General features: G+C 36.3%; 1 protein-coding gene across 3 annotated transcripts in view; it reads right to left on the bottom strand.

Annotated features, from left to right (window-relative positions):
- The window catches only part of LOC126824440 (lactadherin), a 138,747-nt gene that overhangs the window by 100,538 nt on the left and 14,909 nt on the right, over window positions 1–23,300 (bottom strand). For 2 of the 3 annotated variants that reach the window (XM_050553669.2, XM_056101836.1), the window contains exon 1: window positions 6,001–6,260. The exons of the other annotated variant lie outside the window; for it this stretch is intronic. The gene's annotated coding sequence lies outside the window, so the exon portion shown is untranslated. Of the gene's footprint in view, window positions 1–6,000; window positions 6,261–23,300 lie in introns of those variants that run through there. 3 annotated transcript variants of the gene reach the window in all.

The following is a 23,300-nucleotide window of genomic DNA, read 5'->3' as shown; positions in this document are numbered from 1 at the left end:
CTTTAAACAACCTTTCATTCAATTGGCGGTTCACAAATAATAATTTTCCTTCTCCTTCTGACTAAAATGTCTGTCTGACAATGGCGGCGTCCCGACTGCGCTTCATCAAAACTCAACTGTCGATGGATCTCGGTCTGTCGTGCCATCCCAACGACTTGATACTTTTCTCTGCCAGGAACGTTGTTAAATGGGAATTACTTAATCCCACTCAATCCCCAATCTAGAGAATATGGGCATCATATTTCAGTCACTAGAGCTTCTTACTTCAAACATAGCTATCATAACATCAATAAAGTGATTGCCAAATATTTCCCCGTAGGTGTTTATATTTACGCATGGTGTGCATATTACTTTCTGCTTAACACCATATCAAAGACCATAAAGTCACCTCACATTCCCCATAACTGTCGAACAAACAACCATATTATATGCACTACTACAAACAAGGAGAAATTCCTAGGAGAATTAGACCTTGTTCTTTGGGTGATAAAGATGGGGGTTGGGATTCAGATCTGGCATTCAGATGACGATAAAAGATGAATCGACGACAGCCTTGAACTACAAATTATTTGACGTACGTGTGGAGTAAAAAATATTCTTTGACATGCGCGTCCGTATTCTTAAACAACAGATGATTGCATGGTGGTTTTCAATAACAACTGTAATGAGACTTCACGTGCAACTTTTTGCTCCAACCGACATATTGAGGAATTTTCTCCGTATAGCGTAGTCGCTGCCTACTTGTAATCGAATTCAAACTGTAAAGGGCTCTTTTACGTGTAGACGGGGAGACGCCGGTTGTTTGCCGGATCTGAGCTACTGGGCACTTTTTCTTGCCAGGTCCTCCATCCTGACCAACTGACATTGGCAGCTGGAACTCATTTGTGTGTGCAGAAGATCCACTGTCGTTACAACATCACCGTCCTTGCCATTCCACATAGAAACAAAAAAAAACATAAGTTCTATTAATATCCTTTCCAAGACCGATGATCTGATGGCCAGGGTTCAGACTGAAGTACAGGATATAATACGATTTCTTTTTCCCTCAAAATAATCATAATTCACACCTCTACTGTGTCCTTCGGAAATCTGGGGATATTTATATATCCAAGACCGATAATTTGATGACCAGGGTCCAGATCGAAGTACAATGCAGGATATAATACGATTTCTGTTTCCCTCAAAATAATCATAATTCACACCTTGAATGTGTCCTTCGGAAATATGGAGATGCTTATATATACATGTATCTGATTACTGAAAATTAAGTCTTATTTTTATAAATAGCCGGAGTCCTAAAAACAATACTCCAATGGTAAGTGCAGGAGGACCGCACTACCCGAAAAACAAAAGCCACAAGATGAACCTGCGGACAAGACAGAATATATAGACATTGCAAGAAATAATCAAATATGAAATCAAGATGGCAGGTCATTTCCTTTCGAGAGACCAATAATTCTCGACTTTCGTATCAATCTGGGCTGTAATATTGTCTCCTTGGTCGGGTGTCCAGGGTCCAAGTAACAACACAATGGGGATGATTAGGTGGTTTATCTTTATTTCAAGGATGGTCATAATTTAAAAAGGTGTGGTGACGTTTTTAAAGTATTATAAGAGATAAAGATGGGATAAAGGTAATTTAATCTACCTGTAATTTACAGGCTGAACTCTGAACCAAGGGAAGTAAGTAACAATACGGCACGATTGACTGGTAATTGACACCTTGATGATTACCAGTAGTGTTATTTACCTGTCTACATTGTGATATAATAGTCTTTGATCTATGCCGACCATCATACCTGTATAAGGGTTATTAAGGGCAATATGCATATCTTGTCAAGCATATGGATATCCTACCGTGTTTACTATTATTATGTCAAGTTGTTTATGGTCTATCGACACTAAAGATGCTGACAGTCGCCTCAATAAAAATGGCTGATTTATGTGAAGGTGAATGGACTACTTATAGCACACATGTCACTTGATCGGGGTCGCGTTGCACAAAATGCACGTTATTCCGCCATGAGAGCGGTGCTAGGTCCTACTCTTCATCTTTAACGTGAAATGAAATGTCTCTGAATACCTCTGAACGTCAATGAAATAGCTCTGAACGTCCTACTTTTCTGCATCAACCGTGTGAATGAAGATGGACATACGTCATGCAGCGTGCTATGAGGGACATTTTGCCCGGACAGCGGAGTTTCGGTATCCTCTTCGTTAAAAAACAACTGTCAACGAGTTCTTTTAGCTGAACGCTAACGTGCACACGGGACCTCGGCAGTTTCTTGCTGGGCCCTCCATGCTGCACCACTAGTATAGGGAAACAAAGCTGAAAACAAAACAGTGTAACATTCTCGACCATCAATTTGAGGCTCACATATTATGATCATTCTTATTTTCACCTGTGTGTGTGGGGTGGGGCGAATAACTTCCCCCAGAAAACATACCTTTCAAATCATCAATGTGCACTAACATTCTATGGATGGGGCCTCCTTTTTACATTCCATTAAAACTACTACACACACGCGTCTTGAATATAAAGATAATTAAGAATTTGGGACAATGCTGTAACTGTATTCTGTATACAGCAACGTTATAAAATGTACAATGGTTTTATAGTAGGCCTATTATGAAAGACTGGCGAAATTATTACGACATTTTTGGAATGATACACTAAAGAGCTGCACTCGTTACAAAGAACATTTGAAGGTTTTAAGGCACTAATAGTCATCAACATGTCGGCCAAATATTTGAGTGATAATCCGTTATATCGGTTTGCCACACGCCATGTCTCCGTTTAAATAATCTTAGTCCCAGTTTCACCAGATTCTAAGCCTATAACAGAACTAAGATTTATTTTCAAAACTGAGTGAGTTCTGGAAGAGCGATTTGAACCGTTGAAATGGTATAAACATGGCTTGTTATAACAATTATATGTAAATTAGTAATAATAGTACCACACATTAGTAACTATTTTAGACTTACGTAACGATCAGTAAAGAACGTGTTCCAACTATAATGTGGAACACTCGTGTTAGTAAATCAAGAAAAGACTGTTAGATGGAACTTTCAATTAAGAGTCAGTAAACATCCACTACGATGATTACAGGGTCAGATCTACCATGAAACTAACGAAGCTTGATGTTTCGGGGTCCCTAATGCGAACGGTCCCCTTAACAGTGCACGCTTCAGAGCCCCTAGGTCTGTCACTGATTTAATGAACGGGATAATTCAAAGCCTACAGAACATATTATCCCAGCTAGTAAATGAAACAATGGCACTAACTAATATAGCGAGAATATGATTAAAATGAAAGAAAGCATGTCTCCTTTGGATTGTTATTTAAAGCCAAATGAATTATCGTTTAGGTTCATTAACATATAAATTGTTCTGTCCATATTTTCTTGTGCAGTTTTTCTGCAATGTCTATTATAGCAAGGATAAAAATATTACTGGACATCGTATGGATCCAAAGTGAGAGTGCACGTTTAAAACAAGAGCATTTAAGATTCCCCCACTTGATGAAAACAAAAGATTTCTATTAAGTAAAATAAACTAGTTTTTATCATCCCAAATGTCTTCTTTGTTTTACTAAAAGTGAACAAAAACGGACAAGTACCGATCAAGTGTGCTGGATGGTTTTAAACAAATACCAGATAATTTATAACCGTACTTGATGTGGTCTAATTTATGTTCAACATCATCATGGATTCTTTAGAATAATAATAATCAACATTCAACAGTTGAAATATAGTTATCAGAGAAAGAGCGTGTATCGTACGTCGTTAATTGCTGACTGGACAATATCGTTTAAGAGCAACTTCTGAAAATGTGAGTGGGTGTAGACTATTAATTTGATGAATTGGGACAATTGGTCTAAAACGTTAGACAAATAATACCCTTAAGCCAAGAGCAATTCTGTATCGCTTCCTTTTAACGAGAACCTATGCATTAAGGAAATCTTTATGATCGCTGGTTTCAAGTGTTATAATAGTCCGCTTAATTATACTTTAAACCCGCTTAATTATACTTAAAACCCGCTTAATTATACTAAAAACCCGCTTGTAGTCTCAAGTAAGTGTAGTAAAACGTTTGGGGCGATTTAAAACATACAGAAGAAAAACGCAAAGTTCTAGCTGGGAGGGATTTCTAAATAATTAAAAGTGGTATCTGGTGTTCTAGGAAGACCGAGGATACAGTGCCACGAGAAAGATACCAGTCCATGCTTGTAGCTATGTTTTGGAATTGGATTTCAGACGCCAAAAAGCCGAATCACAAAAATGCTGAAGCTGCTATAAAATAACATTTTTAGAGAAAGGAGGTAGGTCCAGAGTTTTGAACCTCCTCAGAACCTTAGAAAGTCCGTCCCTGTAAAGTTAGTTCCAGAAGGTGGACCTGAATCTCAGATATAAGGAGCCTACAGGTTCCTTGCAACACCAAAAGGTCTCACAACCGTGTATAGCAAAACAGAAATGAAATGAAACGGGGTTTAACGTCCTACTTTTCTGCTCCGACTGGGTCAATGAAGACGGGTGTACGCCACACAGTGTGCTATGAGAGAATTTGAAATAAGAATAGGTCATAGAGCCGCTGTCCGGGCAAAATTTCCCAATAGCACACTGCATGGCGTATGCCCGTCTTCATTACCCAGTCAGTGCAGATAAGTAAAACGTTAAACTCTTTTTCATTTCTAATGTAGTTAATACAAATGATAAGTGATATCAGGTGTTCTCTCGTCGCTTTAAATTTACACAAAGTTTTAATCCCGTGTAAAATACTGCGATGTTCTGTAAGTATTAAAAGATCTGCAGTTAAACATGTAACAAGTCCTGTACTGTAGTATATGTCTGTAATCTTATAGAAAGTTTAAGTCAATATCCCTTAGGGCTGATCTACTTCTTTACATATAGGTAGGTATATACTTACTATTACCTGGTGATGATGGATTACAAGAAATCATAGTATATTAATAAATATAACCTATATGTACCTAAAGCCAATCAAACACAATTATTTCGTTTCATTTTACTTAGTCCCATGACCTGGTCACGGTGCAGATCCGTAGGACTTTAAACCCCATCTCATTTCATTTCCTTTTTAAATTTACCCAATCTTTTACAATTACATGTTTTCTTAGTGTAGTATTTAAACAAAAATACAACAAAATCTGATTGCCGTGTGACTACAGGAAAACTGGGAAGTGGTACCAGATGTTCCTGGTAAAACAAACATATACTGCCTCGTACACGACATCCCCCATTCTTTATATTTATTGACAAATCTAGTTGGCATCTATGATTTAAAAATCACTCAAATTTGTTTATTTTGTACTTGCTCTTCACGATTCGTCGAATGTCCATGTAATAATTATTGTTATACACAAAATAACAACACAAGTTTAAGATTATGATGGTTTTCTAGAGAGGTAACTATAGCTCGGGCACAACACCTGTCATTAGTTATTGTCATGTAATACCGTATAATTCCAATACACCTATTATGGTTATGCTTTAAATATTTATTAAATTTGTGTCGCATACACTCTGAATATAAATTCGTCCATTCGAAACACTTGGTATTTTTACTGTCAAAGATAATGCTTCCATCATTCTTCAAATACGACTAACTTGTTTCCATTCTTTAAACTTTTCTTAATAAGTTGACAATCAAAATTCCTTATTTAAAATGCAGGAAATTATATGATAGATTAGTACGTTTTCTTTTCTAAATGCACACTAATACCTAGTAATGGTGACAGGTATATGATTGATCTGTCAAGTTCATGCATTTTCCATCCTATACGAAGTGCACGTCCAACAGCTGTACAGTCGTGTAAATATTCGTTTCAAAATCAAAATATTTAAAACTTGTATTTTACACGCAAATTATTAATTTTACACTCATATAACACATTTCCTTAAATTAATTACAAATTAAATTCTGTAAACTGTATAATCAAATTCCAAATCTTGATCTAATTAACTGTTAAAAAGTGCTTACCTTTAAATTATCTTCCTCGTGAATTTATTTCAAAATACTCCATTATAAATAAACATTAATAAAAATTTAAAATCCAATCAGATATTAAGTGTTTATGGCTGCGCTACTAAAAATCAGTCCGTCAAGATAAAAGTTCATTTATTTTAGTCACTCAACTCCACAAGTTTACGATAAATTAGCCAAAAGGCGGTGGGGAAGTAGAAGAGCAGACGATAAATAAGCCACTAGCGAAAGCCATGCATTGAGACGCAAACGATAAAACGATGTTACACAGCGCCACCGTACCGTAATTACAGTCAAGGTAGATAAGCCAGAGATGAGCTAGAAAAACTGGGCTTTGTTGAATGTCAGCGGGTTTTGTAATAAATGTGCTGTGGTTATTTATAATAGACAGAAGCGAGAGTTGTTTGGCCGCATTTATAACAAAGACAAGCAGAATATATCAAAAGAAAATTAAGTTGTATGATAAAATAGTGCGAGTTTCTTTATTGTTTACTATCTTATATAATTTACTTAGAACATGTAGGTAGGTAAATTGATATACTAAAGGGGGTAATACATCATTGCTTGGAACTGTGGTGGTCATGTGTTTAGGTACTTTTATAGACTAAAACTAATGGTAATTATATCTTAGCTTTGGTACTGTTCGGTCATTGTCAAAAAATATGCGCAGTATGCAGTAGTTCGAGGGGATGGACTGCAGACTTCCGAGAGAAATTCTCCAAAGCTACATAAAATAGAATAAAATATTTTGTGAATAATCAGACGTTTCTAAGGAAAAGGGGCGATATTCATGAAGATAAATGGAAGCAGACCACAATTGACTTCAATGTTAATTCTGGCCTCTTTGCCCGACTCCAACTTTTCCCCCAATTTCCGATGGGCTAAAACGCTTTCCACTACCGACAGTCATGTCTTTGCACCAAAAAATTGTATGAGGTTGACCACCAAAATTTTGAGATACACAAACCTCAAGAAGCATACTAAAAATATGTAGCTATTCGCCGTACATATCACCGTAACAAACCCAATAACTCTGTTATATTTCCGCCTCTAAGTCATCAATATTTACCAAAACCTGACAGAAAATGTTAATTCAAACCCTCTTCGTCCATAAAATCAAAAAGGGAAGAACAAAGACAGAGAGGGAATTGCTATAAATAGACGAACTACGGGTACCGGGTACCGAGATGTGGAAATTTAATGGTGGTCCGCCTCCAAATGTATATATTCGTCGATAAATAGGACTAATCACAAAACTGGGTCCTTATTTTTCGAGGTCTGCCAAACATAAAGATTCCCGTGTGTCCCGATTTTCTAGTCTATTCGGTGTGGGTTCCCTTTGTCAGTGGTGCAGGCTGAAGGGTCTGGCAAGCAACAGCATCTAGTCGTTCGGATAGGAAGAAAAGGTGTACACATTGATTGGCATAAAGAACCCTTGATAGCTGGAATTTTAGATAAGGACCGGATCGCCGCTGTCCGGGCAAAATTTCCCCCTATCACCCTACATAGCGTAGTCATGTCTTAATTAGCTTAATCGGTGAAGAAAAGTAAGACTTTAAAAACCTTATTTCATTTCTAATTTATTTCTAATCTACTCGACTGAAACAGATATCAGAAGAATATAAACCATCATACCACTAAGTTAAACTTCCTCATCTTCATTAGTCCGGTCGGTGCAGAAACGCAAAATGTATATAAGTTATATAATTTACGTAGCATATAGGTATAGGTGCTCACAAAATGGTGGCCATATATCATAGTTGGTACTATGGTCATATTCTAATATACACTCCACAAAAACATTCGTCGAAATAAATCATTGCTAAAAGATTATTACAGTCATAACAAAAGATTAAAAATAGTATTTATAAACCTCATAAATCAAGCTGAAAAACTACTTCATTTAAACATAAAGTTGATTTAGGTTTTTACACGATCCTAATATGCATATATTCATATTAAAAAAAAATAAGTGGATTTTTTCTAAACCAGCTGATACCACTTCATGTCCCAAAACTGCATCATTTAGCAATAAAAGTGTTATATATAGGTTTGTAGAGCCTTATTAAATACCTTTTAGTTGAGTCCTTAGTCAATTTGAGCAACTTCATAACCATAAATTTGCTATAGAGGTATTTTTAGGCCGATTATTCATATACTTAAAAAGAGGGGTCACGGTGGCTAAGTGGGTAAGACGCTGGCTCGCTAGCCTGGAGGTCGGGTGTTTGATCCCTGCGTTAGCCGAGAAAGTTCATCCTGATTTCCCGTCGTGGTTCCCCCTTGTCAGTGATGCAGAACGGAGGGCCTGACAAGGACAGCTATCTAGTCGTTCGGATGGGACGAAAAACCGAGGTCCCGTTTACACATTAGCGTGCACGTAAAAGATCCCTTGACAGTTAGAATTCGATATAAGAGTTGGCCGTAGTGCCGCTGTCCGGGCAAAATTTCCCTCATAGCACACTGTATGGCGTATGCCCGTCTTCATTAGCCCAGTTCGGAGCATAACAGTAGGACGTTAAACCCCATTTCATTTCATTTCATTTCACACGGACGCATGTTGTGCACAAGACGGGTATTTTTATTCTTTCTAAAATACAACATCTGATATCACTTCTCATGTATTTGAGGGTTGGGGTGGTGGAGCCGCGGTAGCTCGGTGAGTATGGCACTGGCTCACTAACCAGGAGGCCCCATGTTCGATCCCGGTGTTAGCCGAGAATTTTCAGTCTGGATTCCGGTTGTCTGTAAAGCCGGTATAGGGGCTGACATTGGGACGAAAATCCTAGGTGTCGTGAATACCATTGACAAAACGTTAAAGATCCTAGGATAGTTGGAAGCGCCAGTAACAAGGCAAAATTCGACAAATAGTGTCATCAAGCAATAAAGATAACCCGGAAGAGTATTGAAACGATGCATGAAATAAGCTAAGAAGTATAGTAAATCCATAAAGTTTTGGGGTTTCATTTATCTATGTTACAATTCTACTTTCAAATGTCATTTACGGCTTTTATTTGATGTTTTCATTTCATTTTGTTGGATTTTTTGTGTAGAGAATTGACAAGAGCACATGTAAAGATGTTCTCATTACAAGAGAAAGTAGAGTAGGACTGTAAAGTAAAACAAATAAACAAATACTATTAAGTGCATGTCTGGTGTTTTTGTGGAGTTTTTAATGTCAGAGTTGACATGTGAAGTGTGTAAAAGTTACATTGATTAAAACAAATTAAAGGGGTGCTTCTTTCGGAGTGCTAGAAGACTGAATAAAATGGAGTTTGACTGACGTCCTACTATTATGCACAGACAGAGCTTATGAGAACGGGCATATGGTGTGCTATGCGGGAATTTTGTCCGAAAAAGCGGTATTACGACCTACTTTTAATTCGAATTCCAACTGTCAAGGGTTCTTTTTCGTGCACGCCAATGTGTACATGGGACCTCGGTTATTCTTCCGGTGCCAACGACTTCTGCACCACTGACAAGGGGAAACCACAGTAGGGAAATCCCCGGGTACTTTATCGGCCATCACCTGGAGCGAACCCGAGACATCCGTGTTAGCGAACCAACATGTACAAAATGGATTGCACGTAAAGAACCCCTGACAGTTGGAATTCGATATAAATATAGAGAGAGAAAAGGGGTTTAACGTACACTCGACACAAACTAGGTCATTTCGGGACTAACATATGGTTCAATTTTATTTCAATAAATCGCTTGCGCGTAGGGGTCTTTAGCAGTGGGAGGAAACCGGAGGACCCGGAGAAAACCCACGAGGTTGGACAGGCGACCCTACTCCTTGTCATCGAAAGGACAAAGGAATCGAAACCACGCCAATTGACTCAATGACACACCTTATGATGCAGGGCGCACACGCTAACCCCCCCCCCCCCCCCGGAATTCGATATAAGAGCAGGCAGTAGCACCGCTGTTAATTGAATGATATAATAGGCATTTAGTAGTGAGGTTACTACCTATAAATTTCATGAACTATTCATATAGAATTCTCTATTTATTTTTGTTTCATTTTGCTGGGTTTATTTTCAGTTTGAAATGCAATCTAACTTGTATTTTTATGAAAAATTTGTTCAGTCATGGCGACAGACCACGGAGCACTGCTGTCCCAACAATCACTGCTGAAAGAAACCCCCTAATTACTTGAAATTTGTTTGCGGTTTTTGCAAGAGACGAACCTTTGATAAATGACATCATCAAAGACGGTGACAAAGCAAATTGAAATTTTCAGTTGATTGGGCAGCTCGTTGCCAGCACTACGAGGTCTTGGCTTTAGCCCCCGAAGAAGTATAAAGGATTACAGAACCGAAGCGAAAGACAATCAACGAAGACAATTAATTCAAGTCAACACGAACAAAATAATCATGGAAACAGATTGTTTAATCTTAAATGCTGAAATACAGTTACCACATCAAATCTAATAACAGAATAGCCGTGTGTCTAAATTTTATGCCCCTCATTTTTCATTTCTTTTCATTGATCGTTTCGTATTTAAAGGGACAAGCTGGCGAGAGAGTGATTGATTTATATCCTCCAAGCTATTATATGCTCAATTTATGATCCGATTCCTTTGAACATGCAGTAGCTAATCGCCCACAGAGAGAGTGGTGGAGATACAATGATTTACTGTTGCCTTTGTATCTAGAAGTTTAAAGGCTGAACGTTTGGGTATTTAAAGTTTAAACCTACATATTATATATATATTACAAAGCTCGTGTAAATACAAAATCACAAAGAATATTGTTAGTTATAATAATGTTGTTTAAACATAGATAGATAGAGATAGGGTTTAGCGTCAACTCGAAACAAACAAGGTCATTTCGGCACTAACATGGTTTAATTTTATTTCAATAAGGGTCTTTAGCAGTGGGGAAACCGGAGGACTCGGAGAACTCGGAGTAAATGTTTATAATCAATTTCGTATATATATAATAAGGAAGAGGTGTCGAGAACGGTGTTGGGTTAACTTATTTTGTAACACATTTTGCGACTTCTCATATACTTTGAAAATTCACAAACATAAAAAGGATGTTGTACCTCTCCACACATACATGTATAACGAATTCGTGTATTTTTATTCAAAAATTAAACCCGCTAAAAAGAAACTTTCGTAGTTACGTACTCACATTAATTGGCAATTAAAAAACTAAAATGTTAAATTTCCTGGTGACAGACACAGTTAAATATCACCTTAAGGGTAAAAACAAAACATAAACTACTGCATAATGCATCTATTTTTTTCTAGACAGACGATCGAGTCAAACTTGGGTCGTTTCTCGACCATCCTTGGTCTACACGATATGCTTTTACCCCTGGATCTATCAAGTTTAAACACACAGAGTTGACCTCTTCAGACCGTCATAAAAGTAAAACAATACTTGAACTGAAGCGAATAGACTTTGATAAAGCCTAATTACCCAATCATCAGGACTAATGACATTTAATGTAAATCGTCTGCTTCTCGTCAAACGACACATAACAGGAAAAGTTGAAATCTTTGACAAAAATAACAAATACTGCAATCTGTTTACTCTATTTTCTTTTCTGTCTTTTTTTCTTTAGATTAAATAATTCTATTGCGAATAGTAAAGTTCCACGTCATATTACAACATGGCAACTATATATGGACAGTGTTGTAAGAATTTTTCTTTTTAAACACAAAGTTTAAATCTTGGTCATTCAAACGCAATTTCGTTTTCCGCTCTTTTTTATTCTTTTGATTAGATGCGTTATTTACAGAAAGTAAATTTTACTCCATATTACATCATCACAAGTACGAACAAAGGAATACGAATTCCTAGAATTAATCACTACATCTACATGGTCCAATTCTTGTCTATCAAACTACAAATTTGTTTACTCTTTTTTAGTTTCAGTTTTGGCGGAGTCCTTAATAGAGTTATGACGTTACATTATAACATGGCGGCTACGTATGAAGGGGAAAGGGCAGGAATACCAATGTCGAGTTCTTATGTATGGAAATTCAAGTCTGGGTTCCTGTTGGTATAGACAAGACGCCTTAGTTCATACCTTGGTCATATTTGTAGGAATTGTGTAGATATTTCCACAGATACAATACACGTGTAAGCCGAACACTACCACCTGAATCATTTACCAAAGTCGCGCGATCACAATAGTCTAGGGGTTTACATTTATGTATGTACAATGTAGCTTGAAAATATTACATACGGCTGTAACAGACATGTGGTAGCTCTTGAAAACCTCAGACAAAACTATGACAACCGTATGTTGCACCACAAAAGAAAACCAAAACACATAAAACATGTACTTTGGGCTATTACATGCATGCAATGCACCATATGAACAAATCGGAGGTTTTTCGACGTCGCTAAAGGCTCCGCGTTTCCGCCATTTTAAATCATTTTTGTGGTTTCAAATCAAGGAATACAAAAGAACCGGAGACATTTTAAAAGGGTTTTGATACATCGAATATCCTCTTCCACTCCCTCTTAATTCGCGAAAGAAAAAATTTAACAAAAACCAAGATCGTTTCTTTACTTTCGTGAAACAAAGCAGAAAATTATTTTGGTATCACAGATCTTTTCTTTTCTGTAAATTTAAGAATAGGTTTTGTAACAGAAGATTGCTTCATCATTAATGGATCTAATGGAAGTCAGGAAGTAGTTAGTGTGGGTGGTCATTCCATACATCCTACAGAAGCTAAAGACGTCTACTTCGGAAATAGGATAGGTTACAAAAGACAAATGGGTTGATACACGAGCCAAGTTTTTTTTACGGAAAGAAATCACCACCAACGCAAAACTATTAAATAACAATTTCAGAAAAGCATAATGGCACCTTTCAAAGTCGACATTATAAGTTTCCGTTCTTTTGTTCTGCGACTTATGTGCACCATGAAATATTTTTAAAACCATTTTGTCAGTGAAACGGGTATCTAAAATGTGTGCACTTTAAGTTTGTTTTCCCGAAAGAGAAAGATATAAGAAAAGCCTAACATGAAATGATTAATCCAGGTTTTACGTAAAACGTCATTGAAAAATGTGCGGAAATCGCGTCTACACGAATTGTAGTTTTGAAGGCTGTAAAACTAAAATCTTAAGAAAAGTACAGACATCCAAATGTCAAAAGGTAGTTGATCTAAAAAGAGCGAGGTCGTAATTTACATGACGTAAACTTGACAGATACCCCCACCCCATCATTTTGATTCACAATTAGTTATGATTCTCCGATTGACATCTACATTAAATAGCCTCTTCTACATAACTGTATCATAGCTTACAAATGTTGGGCCATAAAGAACTGATCTTACATAATATACTGCCTTGTGTAAATTGCATTATAGTTTATAGGGAGAACTCCATAATAACCACTCTTGTCTCGTGTTAGATGGTATCATATATGATTCTGTGTAGTGAATTAAAACTATAATGTGCCTATGGCTTTCCATTGATACGTCCCCCACCCCACCGAGTTACTATTTCATAAATATGTCTTTTCCCCGTGTTAATCAATAAGTTTTTCCCTGTGTTATTGTAATAAGTTTTTCCCTGCGTTACTGTAATAAGTTTTTCCCATTATAACTATTTCATCAGCTATAGATTTTCCCTGTGTTACACTATTTCATCAGCTATAGATTTTCCCTGTGTTACACTATTTCACCAATCATGGTTCCCTTTGAAACTATGTCGTTAATAAGTGTTTTCCTGTGTTACTGTAATAAGTTTTTACCTGTGTTACTATTTCATTAATAAATATTCCCCGTTGCGGTTTCATTAATAAGTCTTCCCCCCGTGTTACCGCTTCATTAATATAAGCTTTCCCCGTATCACTGTTTCATCCATAAGTTTTCCCCGTGTTACTGATTAATGTATCTTTTTCTTGCCTCTTGATTTACTTTTTAATGTAATTTACACAATGAACATCTCTTCATATCGTGGGTCAAAGTTGGTAATATAATGTTTAACTGCGTCCTGTTATATAATGCTGTTCCTTAATAGATATTCCATGTATAACTCGAGCCATCTTCACAATGAACGCGAGGGAAAGACTAACCTATTGGAGTCGTTATATACCAATAATGATACGCTTATATCTTAATTCAAAGCAGCCAATATTACCCCACAGGATCCCATAGTAAATATGTAGCCTATGTTGTAACTCAGACATACTAATAAAACTAAAAGTCAGTTGAAACATCGTGTTTCCCCTGGAGATCTGTAAACCATTGAGATATGATTGGAGCCAATTAGGTCGCGTGGTATATAAAAAATTGCATCATATGTGCATATTGTTTCCATAACCTTTTAATATTGTTACTCGACTCGACATTATCAACACTATTTAAAGAGAAACAACTCATTTCTCTACTAAGTATATATAATATACAAGTAATGCGGGACTACTTTCTGGAAGGTAATAATTCGCTTGCACTTAGGGATCTTTAGAAACAGGTTGATCCAGAAACCCCCACAAGATTAGACAGAGCCCTACTCCGTATGTATAAGCCTGAGAAACTAATCACCCCACCCCCATCCCCGCTTCAAACAAATCAAATGGGCAATAGCCTAGTTGTGTTGACTGGAACCCATTTTATCGATGCCATTTTAAGCAACCCATACTTCGCTAAATTTGAACCAAAATCTATTTTAAGCCCACTTTAAGAGAAAGTCGTCCATTTTTATAACAGGTGTCACCGGGGAACAAAATGTTCAATCGTATGTTGTTTAGTCACGTATATTGATATACATATAAGTTAAATATACACCAAGTTTATATACATAATTAACAGAATGAAATATACACCATCTTGATATACATGGCTACCATCATTAAAGGGCGAACATGCCAAAATAAAAGTCAAATAACAAGTAGTAGTTGTATCTTCCTATTTAAGAAAATACCAAGCCACAAGTATACATATTTAAAGCATTTTTTGTCCAAAATATATTCAAGTTTATTAATTTTAACGTTCGTTATGGCCACTTGATGTTTACATTGTGCATCTGATTTCATAGAAATCCTTTTAACTGGACGACCCAGTCATCAAAATCCCGCTCTATTAAAACCGACATAAAAGATTGATATGTGTACAAAGTTTCATAACGATACCCTAAACGGATTATGAGATATGCACCGGAAAAACAATCGGGACGGGAGAACGGACGGAATCTATCTCAACAACATTCCCTAACTAAGTTCGGCGCGCGATAAAAATACCGATATCTTGTCTGTACATTCGTTATAAAAGTTAATTAGATTGTAATAATGGTCTAGTAAGTAAAAAAGTAAGTATTTTTATTTTTTTTGAAATATCTGTGAACCACCTGGCTAACCGAATAAATTGTATACCATGTTGATATTATAACAAGCGACTGATTCTGATTAACCTGGTCTCTATTAAATCAACTAATAATCATACAACATCTTGTGTTATAAATAAACAATATGTACACGTAGAGACCTCTAGTCCCATGTGTAGCAGCATATAAAGGTTTAAAGTAAAAAAATGTGTCCTTAACTTCGCTTTGTTTTAGAGGTTTCAGGGAGGGCGTTACGATTAGGGTTTAATTGGGCGCTAAATATATTACAATTACTAATCCTTAATTAGTTTACGATATTATGTTGGTACTATTCTCAACTCATTTAAAATGACTGTGGTCAAGCCAGCACTTAAAAAATCTGGTCTCAACTTTGTTTTTAGGAACAAAAGTTTCTTCAGAACTAGCAGAGGGTCCTATTGCCACCAAACAGTAATCTAGTACAGAAACATCTCTTCTCAAGGTTAAGCTTAATTGTGGCGTTCCTCAGGGTTCTATTTTAGGACCTGTATTATTAACCCTCTAAACAAATTATCTTGAAAAATCATCACCAGGAATGAGCATTTTACTTCAACTTATTCTTCAAAACTAAAAGAATTGGGCGGTATCATCGCTAATAATACCTCGGTTTACTTAAGATCAAGAAAAAATCCTAAAATGAAAGGGTGCCTCGGAATAAAGTGGTCGTCCTATATTCACCATCTGCCTGAAACAAACCCTTTGGTGTAATTATTACATTTTGTAGATCCATGTAATGTCGTGAAGCTAAATATGTCAAAAATGAGAAATGGCCCAATAGCTTCTCAAAAACTGAGTTGATTAACCGAATAAGAATTTTGTAAGAGATCATGATCGGAGTGTTCAGGACTAACATTTAGCCATTGTTGTAAAAATTAACAATTGATAGTCTAAAGTGTCATGATTAATGTTAACGAGACTTTAAACCTCTCTTCACTTCCATTCATTAAAATCAGTAAGGAATTTGAACGATTTGTCTTTAAACTAATCTGAAACGTCATCGAGACGTAATCCCAGCTCTTGTAAAAAGACCTACTTGATCATTCTTACATTACTTTCATATATATGCATATACATTATAATTGTCTAATTGTTTCACCCGGATGTCATTCGGACGTCTCCGGTTTAGACGCTAACTAAATGATGGGAAGTCACGTGACAACATGTCATGTAAAGTTTGGTGATTTGTATTCTTCAGCAATGATTGAATGAAGTTGGGGATAAAAGAACAAATTATTTGCTGGATAAGCAAGATTAACATGCCAAATATGGCAATTTTTACATGTTTAAAATTGAATAGGATTGCTATTAAGCGTACTAAATGGATTTAGTATAAGGCTGACATGGAAGATGAAGAACCAATTAGGATTTAGCCTTGAGGTAAAAGGAGTCAAAATAAAATCCCTTTTATATCATATTACCTAATACAGAGATTACCATGGTGACAAACAACATGCTTTAATCAGATATTACCTACATCTTATGAGGACTTGTCAGAGGTGGTTAAATCTTCCAATAAAAAATTAATAATTATGTCTGAGCTTTCTTGAATCTATCTAAGAACTTTTAAAGCATAAATCGACTACCTACCCCGAAAGACTGCAAATACAAATGGCACATTTTGTTTGCATGGAAATTTATATAGGTGATCATTAAATATTAATGACGCAATTGAACGAACCATTGTTTTGGAGAACACATTGCTGGAGATAACAAAACGAAATACGAAAGTACAAGCCGACTCTTATCGACAAAGTTACATATTTTTCAAGCCAATTTATGTATTTTTTATAAATTAAGATATATGTATCTTTAACAAGAGATTATGATTTATAGTTATAATTCTTAGATACACCCAAAGTCTCCTGGTTTCAAAAATGATGTATAGCCGGTAGACGGCGCCTTGGTGTGTAACTTCTTCCTGCAGATGTAATGTTATCTGCATGTCAATTATTTAAAGCTAAAAAACACAAAGACAATGGAACGAAAACCAAATAAATGTCTGCTTCACTGGCAATGTTCTTTTTTTTGTTTTAAACATATTCAAATACAAAACAGAAAACACAATAGAAGTGAATATAAAGAAAAGCGCTCTCTGAAATGATTAATAAGTTATGATATACAGATATTGTATATCTGGTGATCGAGGTATTTTATTTTATTCTTATCTGTTTTATTTTTGTCAATTTATTCATAGAATTCTTTGGTCTATTTAAAGGGGAGTGTGTGTGGTGGTGGTGGTGGGGGGCGTTAGATGACACCTGTGCACGTTTGAAATAATGTTCATCGAATAGGCCAAGAAGACCACGCCTGCTTGATCATTCCGTGAGACGCTTCCCCCTTAGGACGGACGAATAGATACATAAACCAAAAGACATGCACGGTAAAAAGAGTTGAACATTTCACAACCAAATACAAAAAGCATGTTCTCAAGGAGTTCATCGGGTACGCCGTGGGTCAAGACATTTACCAAATCCTTAAATCTACTTAGGTCACCTTAAACTTATCCCTTTAATGTGTGTTTGAAGGCGTCATGCATGTTCCAAACTCGGACCGATAGGATACTTTAAAGGACTCTTTTGTTCTGGTTCTCAACACCATGCCATGTGAGTGTTCGCGATATGTAGCAAGATTTACCTTTACGTGAGGGAACAATATGGCGACCTTACTAAACAAACCTGGAGCAGACAAGGGCGTGTTTCGACCCTTGGCGATTTGTGGTCAAAACTCTTGACTGAATCCCGATCAGAGAAGGAAACAATTTTAATTCCAAATTGAAATCAAATTACAAAGTAGACAAAGCATGACCTATGACATGATTGAGGTGATGTCTTAAAATATTTTGTTATTTGAAGACGTTTAGGATATACTAGATCTTATGAGGCGCTCACGATCTGAACTTAAAGCCATAGAGCATGGCCATTTATTGTTTCATTTTCGATATTCGGTTTCCATGATGTCATAAGAATAGTTCAAGATTTAAATAAGATCGATTGTTCTAATAGAACGACAGGTTTCCTTAGATTTTTTTTAATTTCAAATGGTGGTTATAAACTAGAAAATATATATTTTTTTGCTGATCTTTTTCTCCGAAACTAAAGTATCAAAATATGTGCTTAAAAAGGGACAAAAATGGCGCCTTATGCCATTAGGCGTACTACTTTAGTAGGGTTTTATTTACGACACAGCATTCTTAAGATTAAACTTTACTTGATAAAAGATTTGGAGAGAAGCGAATCTTGCTTTTGAGTTTGACGTCATTGTTAGTAACACTATGTTGACTGTCTGCATGACTTCCATTCCCCCAAATCTCAATCCACTTCATAAGCTTTGTGTCTATGTTCATGTCGCTGTATCTGGCGTCGAACAACAATATTTGTATTCCAACTCTGACTTTATATGCGGTAATAAAATATTAAAGAAAATCAGTTTTAGTCATAAATATTCAACTGCTTTATACCACGGACTTTAAAAGACGTGGATTTAGTTAAATATAGAAAGTCGAATTTGGAAGATATATAGCTAAATAGTAAGCCATTTAGTTGTTGCACATAGATTCTTTTTTTTTTATTTTCATATACGTTTAGTAAACACTTGAAGTAAAGTAAGCAATGCTATTTGCTGAGATAACCGAAGCTATAATCAAATATATAATTAATGATGCATGCGTTTAAGAGCAGGGAAACTCTTCTATATTAAATGCGTTCACTTAAATTTTATACTTCTAGCAAAGTAAGCAATGCAGTTCGCTAAACTAAATTGAACCGGTACTTAAATCAAATTTATAATTTATGATGCGTAAGTAAGCAGCGAAACTCTTTAATAATATTAAATGATTCAACAACGCCCGAGGCTAATTCACGATTCCTTAATCAGTATATGAATCGGAACCCAGTTGCGTTGATAACAGGCTCGAACTTTAATCACCCAACAACACTCACCAGCCGATTGGTAATAATCCGCGTGTATAGTAGTGTAACGATAGATGACGCCCAGATCTATTTATCCAATGTTACTGAACTGTGTAGTAATACCATCAGCTTGTAATCTTAATGAATTAAGTAGAATTAAAATGTTGAGACGCAAATTAGCTAAGTGAAGTGTTGAAAGTCAATTGATGTTTGACAACTTAAAGCCCTTGTGACGTAAGAGGCCCCCAGGTCCCTCATGTATCAGGTGTCAGATCATTATTACTTGATAGACTAAACATTATGGCCTCCTGACAGGGATGAAACAGTCTGATCTCCATCCGTGTCCATGTTATCCATAATAGAAGGGTTTAACGTCCTAATGTTCTGCACAGACTGGGCTAATAAAGATGAGCATATGCCATACAGTGTGCTATAAGGGCAATTGTGCCCGGACAGCGGAGCTACGACCTACTCTTACATCGAATTTCAACTGTCAAAGGATCTTTTACGTGCGCGCCAATGTGTACACGGAACCTCGGTTTTTCGTCCCATCCGAACGACTAGACAGGTGTTCTTGTCGGGCCCTCCATCCTGCACCACTGATAAGGGGAAACCAAGCCGGAAACTTCCGATGAACTTTCTCGGCCAACACCGGGAGCGCACCCACGACCTCAAGACTATAGAGCCAGCGTCTTACTCACTTAACCACCGTGTCTCCCTTCCATAATAGAACTCTTGACAGTTCGAATATGAAAACGCAGCTGCCCAGGCAAAACATCTCGTTGCCATAGGAAAACTATATGTTTGTCTCAAAATGACCGAGGTATTGCTTGGAGACGTTAAATCCCACTCCTTTCCTGCGATACTAGCACTCTTGTTAGTACATATACACTTGTTAATTAGTCGGCCATGAATATCAAAACCTATGTAATTTAGACATTATGAATCGTTCTTGGAATCTCAGAATCAGACAAAAATTAATCTTGACGGCTTCATTATAAAAATCATAAAAAATCATCATCTTTATCACCACATGAAAAGAAGTCGGAGAAAAAATACAAAATTCCTAGCGTTATAAATGACAGATAGAATTATTGAAGGCATCATATACAGAAAAACAAAACATTGTTGCTGCCATAAGAAAAAAAAAACTTTTACGAGAATTTCTTTTGATTCTATAACAATTAACTATAAAGTTAGCGATATGAATCAGTGTTCCTCTGTCGCCATCTTTTATTAAAATCGGCTGAGAGAGATGAAAGGCAGGAAGATGTGACGTGAACACATGTAAACGTGACGTATAGGTGTGAAGTGAAATTAACATCAGCATGGTAGAAAGTAATGTGCATTGCAAGTTTGTTGGAAGTTATATTTTAATTTAAATCTTAACTTTTAGGATAAACTTATAAATGAAATAAATAATAAAAAGAACCACATGAATAGTTGTTTTCTCTTTTAACAACATGCTAGAAAGTAATGTGCATTGCGACTTTGTTTGTAGTTATTTTTAATTTAAATCTTAACATTTAGGAGTTTGTTTATAATAAACTTATAAATGAAATACATAATAAAAAGAACTAGATGAATAGTTGTTTCCTCTTTTAAAGACGTTTTTAATAAAAACTCAACAACAGTGTATGTAAAATTCCACCAATTATTGTAACAATACGAATGACTGCTTATTTTTTCGTAATCGAAACTAGTACACGGGTCAAATTCAAATATCTTTCATGTAAAACTAGTTTTAGTCACAGATTTCGTCATCTTATGGATGTCTTCAATGGTTATGGATATGGGTGTGTTAAACTGGCAGAATGCATAGTCTTTAAGAAACATATAGAATGTTTTATCCCATATCTGGTCCTCAAATGTATATGTAAAATGTTATTTTTTCCTCCCCCATTGTCACTGTGTGCAATGTTTTACAGGTCAGTCAGTAAGTTAAAATCTCACATTAAATTTACATCCAAGAATTAAATTCGTGTCAATGGTTACCAATTTTGTTGTGTAGCATACCCTTGGGATATAAAGTCATCAGCTAATAATCACAATACTTTGTCTCATTAGATATAACAACGTGGGGTGGACAGATGATGTAACAGCCAAGACATGCTGATCATTCATGTCAACGGGATTGATATCGACTTAGTCTATGTTAAATGATTTTATTTTTACGATTCAAATCCCAAGATATTTAATCCTTGAGGGGATTTAGCAGTGGCGTTTTAGTTCGTCGGGAGAATTCTGGTCGGAATATCATTTAATGTTACGGACAAAACAGCGTTCTAGCTTATCTCTCCGCTATCCCCGTAGGTATCTCCCCACTGTCTTCCTTCTGTTTGTGTTGGTTGGCGGACTGTTATCCTTGGTAATCGGGTTTCTTTTTTCTCCAGGTTATTAGAGCCATATGCCTGTAAGGGCGATAGTCTTCGATATGTCCGCAAACGGCAAGGTTCCTATTTCGTGGACATCTAACATCACTTAGCCAGCCGGAAGGAGCTATGTATTTTGAAGATTTTACATAAAATCAAACGTAATGCTGATTAGTGATACTGGTCTTACCAATGAATAATTGTAGGTTTTAAGGTTACTTGTACTATTGCACAAAAAAAACCCGTAATTTTCAAAAACACAAAATAAAATACAAACGTTCATGATTTTCAGATCTACTACAAATTGCTATACCATCGCAGAAAACAGATTCAACCTTCTGGAATATGTCTGCAGTTCTACACCACTCAGCTTATTTCAGCCACGTTGAGATGGAATTCAAGGAACTATGCAAACCTAATCACCGCCAGAAGTTGTGTTTGCCTAATGAATCTCTTAAACGCCTGAGAAATTTAGCCATTGATTGCTAAGCTTCATTAGTTAAACCAAACACAAGCCTGTTTACCCTTGCATGCCCGTCAGTGTAACATAATCTTGAAGATGTCAATTAGAATCTTACTGGTCAATTCGTTAAATACGATTTTAATTGGTCATATTGATACGCCATAATATTTGAAGCTGATAGATTTAGTTGCGCATTTTACTTACTTAAACCGTGTTGACTGCGTTAGAGAATTTTGCTATTAGAATACTTCTCCCATTGATAAATATTTTGAAGTGATGCAAATGATGAATTCAAATTAATTGGTTAGACTGATACGCTATAATTTGAAAATAGTTTGAAATCAAGCTGGTCAATTTATTTTCTTTTTTTTAAATGTCACTGTTGAAACACGATGCTTTAACTCAGAGGAGTTAGAGGTATGTTAGAGTAGAATACGAAAGCGTGGCGATAGCTTTTCTTTTCATTTGGCTGGAAAGTAAACACAAATATATCTAGGGATTGTGTAAGGTTGCTCCATTTCGACCAAAGCAAACAGAGTGTCCGATTCGTACAAAATTCTCCCTACGTAGAATTTAAGGGGTATTAAATAAACTGAGTGCAAGGATTTTGTGGGGGAGGAGTAGGTAAGAAAAGCGATGTATGAACACATTGTGTTTTATGTAAACACAGTGTAAGACGTTTGTTAAATATGTTTATTCATAGCACCACATTTTGGCTTAAATACGTGTTGTTTGAGTGGATGTCTGCGATATCACCCGGTATTGAGGTGGATGTTAATCCCCGTTAAACAAGACTACATAACACAAGATATATACACATAATTTACAGTAAAGGTGTTTTTCATATTTAAATATAACTGAATTGTGATATCACCGATATCACCCTAGGTTAAAGTGGGCGTGAACCCATAATAATAGAAGTGATATTGATTCGAGTGCGTGTACGACTGCGATCATATCTAAATATAATCTAGTGCCTCCATGTTACCATTTACCAAGTATAGTTCCGGTCTTTAGCATTGGGAGGACACGACTAATACGCTCGAAGTTTGGCAGGCGGCTCTACGCCTTGTCACGTACAAGCGGAAAATCTAAAACACGCCACAAGATTCAATGATAGATCTTATGATCTAAAGCGCCCATGTTAAACCAATAGACCTACTCCCCACCCCCATCCTTATTACTATAGAATCGAACTAACACAGCATTCCAGAAGGTCTGATAC

This window comes from Patella vulgata, chromosome 6 (genome assembly GCF_932274485.2).
Source record: "Patella vulgata chromosome 6, xgPatVulg1.2, whole genome shotgun sequence".
Lineage (NCBI taxonomy): Eukaryota > Metazoa > Mollusca > Gastropoda > Patellidae > Patella > Patella vulgata.
This window is presented reverse-complemented; position numbering and strand designations above follow the sequence as displayed.